Genomic DNA, 8,524 nt, shown 5'->3' with positions numbered 1-8,524 from the left:
TCTTTATTTTTCTGGCCTCAGTTGAGTCAACTGGAAGCACACCATCCGCTAAGTAACGTTGGTAAGGCGTTATCCACGTGTCTAGCTCGTGGACAGCGCAAATCTGCATCGATCTTGCCCCTTCCGCTGGGTGCGCTCTGACCCTCGGCGCCCTCAGAGTTTCCTGCGTTAGGGATCTATGACTTCTCACCGGTCTTCCCATTGATCTACAAACATGGAGAACTTGGTGGTCTGCCACGAATGCTCGAGGCACTTTCAAAGTTTCTTGAATGACAGTCCTCTGCCTACCCCCTTGCCCGAACTGGCGAGCTTGGCTAGCAAGTCAGCTCGGGCATTCTGTTCTCTTGGCACGTGCACCACTTCAAATGAAGCAAAAGATCTTCTTAGCTCTTGCACGTACTCCAAGTAGGCTGCCATCTGTGGGTCCTTGGCTTGGAACTCGCCAGTTACTTGTCCTGTGACCAACAGTGAGTCGCTCTTGGCCATCAGCACTCTCGCCCCCATTTCCTTAGCCAGCAGGATTCCAACGATCAAAGCCTCATACTCTGCTTGGTTGTTGCTTGCTTTGAAAGCGAACCTCAATGACTGCTCTATCAACACTCCGTTGGGCCCTTCCAAAATGACCCCAGCCCCGCTGCCCAGCTGGTTGGACGACCCATCAACAGAGAGTACCCAGCGAAAGTCACCCTCGACGTTCTGCGTCACATCGGAGGACAACTCGACCACGAAATCGGCGAAGACTTGCCCTTTGATCGATCCCCGGGGTTCATACTTGATGTCGAACTCCGAAAGCTCGACCGCCCACTTCACCATCCTTCCAGCCACATCGGGCTTCTTCAAAACCTTCTGGATTGGCAGATCAGTCATCACCAGTACCGTGAAGCTGTGGAAGTAATGACGCAATCTCCTCGCCGAGAATACAACCACTAATGCTGCCTTTTCTAGGGCCTGGTACCTTACCTCCGGGCCTTGCAGCACCTTGCTAACGAAATATATAGGCCTTTGGGTCTGGTCCTGATCCTGCACTAGCACTGCGCTGATCGCCCTTTCGGTTATGGCAAAGTACAGCTTGAGGGGTGTTATGCCTTGGGGCTTGCACAGAACTGGAGGGCTCGCCAAATATTCCTTCAGCTTTACGAAGGCCTCCTCACACTCCTTTGTCCAAACAAATCTGTTGTTCCTCTTCAAACATTGGAAGTATGGGTGGCCCTTCCCTCCGCTTGCCGATACGAATCGAGACAGGGCGGTCATCCGCCCCGTGAGTTGCTGCACCTCCTTCACATTGGCGGGGCTCCTCATTGCCAAAATGGCGACGCACTTCCCGGGGTTAGCCTCAATTCCCCTCTCTGACAGAAGAAACCCCAGAAATTTCCCTGCTTCTACACCAAAAACGCACTTTTCAGGATTCAGTTTGAGCTTGTACCTGGCTATTGTGATGAACAACTCTTCCAAGTCTGTGATGTGCTTGTCTTTCTCCAGGGACGTCACGACCATGTCGTCGACGTATGCCTGCACATTCCTTCCGAGCATGGGCGCAAGCACCTTGTCCATCAGCCTTTGGTATGTGGCCCCTGCATTCTTCAACCCGAAGGGCATTACCTTGTAGCAATAACATGACCTTTCCGTCATGAAGGCGGTCTTCTCTTCGTCCATGGGGTGCATTTTGATTTGGTTGTACCCCGAGAAGGCATCCAGAAAACTGAGCAGCTTGCACCCTGATGCACTGTCTACTAGGGCGTCAATGCTGGGCAAAGGGTAAGAGTCCTTCGGGCAGGCCTTGTTCAAGTCTGTAAAGTCAACGCACATCCGCCATTTTCCACTGCTCTTCTTGACCAGGACAACGTTAGTGAGCCATTCTGGATATTGGATTTCCCTGATGTGGCCCGCTGCAAGTAGTTTCCGCGTCTCTTCTTTGATCGCCTGTCTCTTCTCCTCATTGAATTTTCTTCTTCTTTGGCGGATGGGCCTGACTTGGGGGTCCATTGCCAAACGATGGCACAAGAAATCGGGGTCGATCCCCGGCATATCTGAAGCAGCCCACGCAAACGCATCCAAGTGTCTACTTATTACCTCGGCGATCTGGTCTTGCGTCTTGCTATCCAGGGTTCTTCCCAACTTAAACACCTTCCCGCTGATCTCCTTCTCGAGCCATTCCTCCACTGGCTGAGGTTTCCTCTCGCTGGCGATCAGCGCCCTCGCGATACCGGTTTCTCTGGCGGCCTCCGAGCAGTTTCTCTCCGACCTCGCCTCCACATTCCCCATCGGCACATCGCCCTCGGCGACCACCTCTAACGCCGCATCCGAAGCTCGCCGGGGTTCGCGCTCCGGCTCCACGCCAGGGGGAGGCGTTGTGGTTACGTGGCACACAGACCTCTTGTTCTTGAGGCTGTTTTCGTAACACTTCTTCGCCTCCTTCTGGTCGGAGCAAATAGTGATGATCATACCCTCCAAAGACGGCAGTTTGACCTTCATGTGCCTTGTCGAAGGCACAGCTCCTGTTCTATTGAGCGTTGGCCTCCCCAGGAGTATGTTGTATGCTGACTGGGCGTTTACAACAAGGTACCTGACCTTCTCCGTTCGTGAGGCCAAGCCGTCAGTGAAGGTCGTCCTCAGCTCGATATACCCCCTCACCTCCACTTGGTCGCCGGCAAAACCGTACAAGCAGCCCCCATATGGTCTTAGCTGATCAGGGGACAGTTGCAACTTCTCAAAGGTTGGCCAAAACATCACATCTACTGAGCTTCCTTGGTCGACCAGCACCCGGTGGACGGTCCTTCCCGCCGTGACAAGCGAGATCACAATGGGGTCGTTGTCGTGAGGCACCACGTCCCTGCGGTCCCCCTTGGTGAACGTGATGTCCACGTCGGGCGAGTGATCCTCAAAGACTTCCACTGACATTATCGACCTCGCGTACCTCTTTCGTTGCGACGCTATGCACCCCCCGCCGGAGAATCCGCCAGCTATGGTGTGGATCTCGCCGTGAATAGGCACCTCGTGCTGTTGCCCTCTGCTGCTCGCCGGTTGAGACCCCGATGCTTGGTCCGCTTGCTTCTCTAGCAAGTAATCCTTCAGGAAACCACATTTGACCAGCTCGGCGAGCTGGTGCCCCAGAGCCAAACACGAATTGATAGAGTGGCCAAAACTCTTGTGGAACTCGCACCATGCGTCTAGTTTTGGCCCCAAAATCTTCTCCGCCGTTTTCTCAGGCACTTTGAGCCTGGCAGCTATGTTTGGGATGGCGATCAAATCAGCCAAACCCATCACAAACTCATACCTCGGGGGGCGATTACTCTCCCTGGGGCGCCTTTCGGATCCTTTGCTCTTGTTTTTCTTAGGGTCGTAAGGATGACGCGTCCTTTGATCCCTCTTTCCCGCCGCCGCCGCCGCCTCCATTACCCTCTGAGGCTGTACCCTTGCTTGGGTGCGCGATTTAGCTGGGGCCACATTTCCTCTCTTCTCGGTGACCTCGCTCTCGGCGGCGATGTGAGCCACAACACGTCGCCGGATTTCAGCGAACGTGGTGGGGTGGCTCCTGATGAGCGAATCACTAAAAGGCCCAGGCAACACGCCCTTTTTGAAGGCGTGCACGAACATCTCTTCATCCTTTCCTGGCAAACGGACTATCCGAGCTCCGAATCTGTTCAGGAAATCCTTCAAGGACTCCCCTTGGTACTGCCTTATATCAAACAAGTCGTAAGACACCAAAGGTGGCGCCTTGTTCACTATGTACTGCTCAACAAACATCTTGGAAAACTGTTGGAACGTGGTAATGTGGCCAGTAGGTATACTGACGAACCAGTCCAACGCCGTTCCGCTCAAAGTGCTCATGAACACCTTACAATACACCGCGTCTGAGCCCCCTGAGAGCATCATCTGAGTATGAAACGCCGTGAGATGCGCTTCAGGGTCCTCCACCCCAGTGAAAGACGCTTTCACCGCCACAGTGTTAGCCAGGACTACCGAGTCCATGATCTCTTGGGAAAATGGCATAGGAAAGCTGCGTGGTGGGGATGGGGGTGCAGATTTGTCCCCTGCCGCACGCTCCTCCCGCTCCTGAAGGGCTTTGCGCAGCTCTTTGTTGATCCTGTTGAGCTCTTCGTTCCTTGCTTGCGAGGCCACTAGCGCCTCGTGCATCCTTTCCTGCTCAGAACGCGATGCAGCCACGTTCTCCTGCAGCGTCCTCATCATGTCCATCACTTGCGTCATGGACACAGCATCTTCGCCGGCTGATGGCGCAACTGAACTGGAACGCGTTGTCCTCATCCTTCCTCAGCAAACTCAGCAGCTCAAAGAACTCCAAACAAACGGTGAAAACTCCAGGAGTCGACTGCGATAGCGAGCAGTCGAACAGAAAACACTCGAAGCACCACCAACACAAACTATGGTTAGGAATCACCTTTTATACGTGCCCCCACGGTGGGCGCCAAATGATCCTGCCGACAACTCGAGCGTGGAGGAATTGCCTTGTCGCTTGCTTGACCCGCCTCTGGCAACTGTGCTATCTGCAAGAACACTCTTAGAACCTCCTCCTTGGGAACTCCGAACGCAACCTGCAAACACACAGACAGCGCCTCTAGCGGCCGTTTGCACTCCGACGCTCAAGTTAGATCACAGAATCACTAGAAAATAATGTGTGTAAAAACAGTGTGTCTGTATTTCTCTCTGATTCCCTTTTTATCTCCCTCTGTGTCTGTGCCTAACAGAATTCTGCTATGTTGTTCTCTGCGTGTGTCAGAATTCTGTTATGCTTTTGTACGAAAACGTACCACAGTCAGGGTCGTGGGTGTCTGGGTTTTCTGTCTGTACCTTTCACGACACGAAGTGCACCTTTATCTGGGCCGCGCCCCTCTCAGACAGTGACACGTGGAGGCATGCAACTCACATCTAACCGTGCACGTGCCACCACCTGAAGGGCTCTAGCGCATCTCTTTGTGCGCCTAAGTTATTCCCTTGCGGAGTAACTTAGCGCGTTTCTTCCATCTGGGTGAAATCGCACATTCCCAGGAGAACGCCAGGTGTGGCTGGACTAGGCACACTCACCAAGCATTGCTCTCTGCATACACGATTTCCCATTCACGATGTCATGCACGTAATGGGTTGAGAGAGTAACCAATCACTAACCGGTTCACTGACTCCCTCAGGCCACTCTCGTGCACGACTATACCGACGAGGAGCTCTTCTTTCTCTGAGGTATGATCATGCGAGGTCCATGCGTAACGCTCTCGCTGGGAATCTCCGTCCCAGTTTAACTGCGTGTAACACGAGACCCCGATGACCATGCACCCGATGACTGATCGGTGCTCTATTGCTTCTCGCGTTCTCCCCCGGGTGTTTATCTTGGAACTGATCTGTCGGTGGCCACTCGGTTACTGACCACCGATCTCCATACCGGGGGATCTCCTCCATGATTACTCTGCCACCTGATCCACGTGTCCCCCAGCGAGTGGTCCATGTGGTTATCTGCTGCTGACGTCATCGACTACCGATGACCGATCGGATCACTAACCTTATAAAGGATCAACCACGAAACAACACCACGGTCGACAATGCCTTCGGGTTCCTCAATCATTGCCCCTTCACCAGCTCTGGATCGCACCACAGGATCGCATCTCCGAATGGACTCGCACCACAAGATCCTTCTTCACAATCGCACCTCATATCTCAGAAACCCTAAATCGTGCTTTTAATTCAAAAATCGTAATACCCAATTCAAATCACTATAACCCTAAACCCCTTCAGTATTCACTAAACTAATGTAACCACCATCCACGTCACTTGACACCTCTCTGCCACATAAGCATCGTCGTTTGGTGCGACTTAACAAAAATGACCATTTTGACTACATTTTTAAAAACTTAGTGACCAAATTGATTTTTTTAAAATCCATATACTAAATTGCATATTAGCTTTTAATGTAGGGACGAAAAAGGTAATTAAATCAAAAAATAATTAGTAAATTTTTATAAAATATTTTAAATGTGTAAATTTCAAAAATAAATCATTTTCAAATTAATAGATAAATAACAGCATGGCGTCATCAACTTGCACGGCTTAAAACACAATACTATAAATTAACTATAATTTATTTAGGACCAACTATAGTGAACGAAGTTTCGTGGAACCATGTACGATAAGAAAATAGAAATACAAAATGAAGATGAAAACTAGAGGGACCACACATTTATTGTTGGCAACCAAAGAAAAGTCAAAACAAGGAAAAATCATAGGAGAGAAACTAGAAAGCTTTTATCACGTACACACATATTTATTGAATTATTTAAGATAATATTATTTATCTTTTAATAAAAATAATTAATAAATAGTTTACGTCCTAATTCATACTATATATAATATATTTATTGAATTTCACAATACCTTTTTTTAAGAATTACATTAACATTATTTTTTGGTTAACTGATAAAATACAATATAACACTATAAAAATTGTAATGGCAGTCCATACAAATTAAAATTTAATAAAATATACTAAAACATTTTTTTCCAGTAAACTTATATTACTTTCAAAAATATTATATAGTAAACTTATATTACTTTCAAAAATATTATATGTAAAATACTCGATATCGAAGATCGTTTGATCGGCTAGCATAAACATATCAAAATAAAAATGGACTATGCGGCGATAAATCAAGTAGTTTTAATTTTATGATGAATACATTAAATATGTTCCATTAATGATAAAAATCTATTGCAAATTCTACAAAATAAACATATTATACAAGACTAAGGTATTTCTTTATTATTACATTAACTACATCCAAATATCAAATACTAACTTGAGCATCGAAGAACCTTTTATAGATAAACTTCCAACTGAAAGTTGAAGCCCGAACACAAGAATAAGAGAAAGGAAAGCATGACCGAGGGAGAAAAATCAATTGTCAAGTCGATAACATGTACTATATAGGCCCCTTACAAGTACTTTATATAAAGAGCGAATGATAAGTTCATACTTTAATAAGTTCTTATAACTTATTACCATGTACTATTTTTGTTCTATCACCTAGTGTCTAACATAATATCTAAGTTCGACTCGTTTTTTAATCAAACACATAAAGCGGAAAAATAACACCCTTAGATCTATTCACACTAACAGGTTTAATAGTTTTAACTCGAAACAACACAACCAATGGAATTGTTAGATTTGATTTTATCAAGAAATTATGTTAACTTTAAAAGAAACATCATGAAACGCGTTCCATCAAAGTCAAATTTGTAATCAATGATCAGTCTTGTCCCCTCCAACCTCGAAACATCCAATAGTCACATCTAGACTTTTTTGGAAGAATTTCCCTCGAGCCTAGAAGGAGTGTACCGGTCAGGGCTAGACGATCCGATAACATCCGGTATCGAAGGTTGCCCAACCAGTTAGCATAAATACATCAAGGTAAAAGAAAAATACGTGACAAATTAGATAATTCAATTTTTTATGATGATACACATCAAATACGACCCATCAATAATAGAGCTTATTACAAAACATGTTATACAATAGTATTACATTAACTACATCTAAATATTGATGAATTTTTACAAATGTACTCCAAAATAAGAACCAAAGTCTTAATACAAGAAAGAAATAAAGAAAAACACAATTAAAAATGAAAAATCACTTATTTAATCGATAAGATGCACTCTTTACATGTTTAGGCTCCTTACGAGTACATTATAAAAAACCAAATGATATTCTTATAACTTATTACCATGTACGTACTATTTTTTTTTTTTCTTCTTTAGTTATAAAAATTTATTTATTTTAATTATTTTATTATTCTTAAAAACAAGCTGTGAAAGGTTGTTTGGCTGTCAGATATTATTTATTAGTGATGTGATATGTTGCAGAAGCTTATATTATACTTTCTTTTATAATATTTAGAATGTGTTTGGTCCCAGAGGAAGAATAAAAAAGAAAACAAAGGTGGGAAAGAAGTTTTTTTTATTTTAAGTAAGTAAAGAAGAAATATTTTTTTTAATAAATTTGATTAATGTGATAAAATAAATTTAATTATATATTAATATATTTAAAAATAGTTTTAAAAATATTTAAAATAGAAAAAAAAATTATAAAAAAAAGTACAATAAATTTTCAATGAAAATTCAAAAATATTATAAAATTTAATATATAAAAAAGTTATATTTTAAAATAATAGTGAATAAAAATTAATTAATTTTGATTTAATTTAAAGTAAACTAATTTATTTTATGATATTACTATAATAATATATTAATATTTATTTTAACATTTACAAAATATAATTATTATTATATAAAAATAATTTATATTACAAAAGGTCAATCGGTTAAATTTATTTACTTACATTCTATATTCGTATTTCTTAGCAATTTTGAATCAAATTTTAAGTTTTCTTCTCATTTTTTGTTACAGTAGATTGAACAGAGTGTGAAGAGATTGATATTAAACAGATAGATTGACTAAGTCAACTTTAAGAGTGTACGAATATAAAGAAGAACAATCAAAGATGAGTATTCACTATCTTCCAAG

This window comes from Phaseolus vulgaris, chromosome 5 (assembly GCF_051622355.1).
Source record: "Phaseolus vulgaris cultivar YP4 chromosome 5, ASM5162235v1, whole genome shotgun sequence".
In the NCBI taxonomy this organism is placed as follows: Eukaryota; Viridiplantae; Streptophyta; class Magnoliopsida; order Fabales; family Fabaceae; genus Phaseolus; species Phaseolus vulgaris.
The sequence above is the reverse complement of the archived record's forward strand: the minus strand, read 5'-3'. Positions refer to the sequence as shown.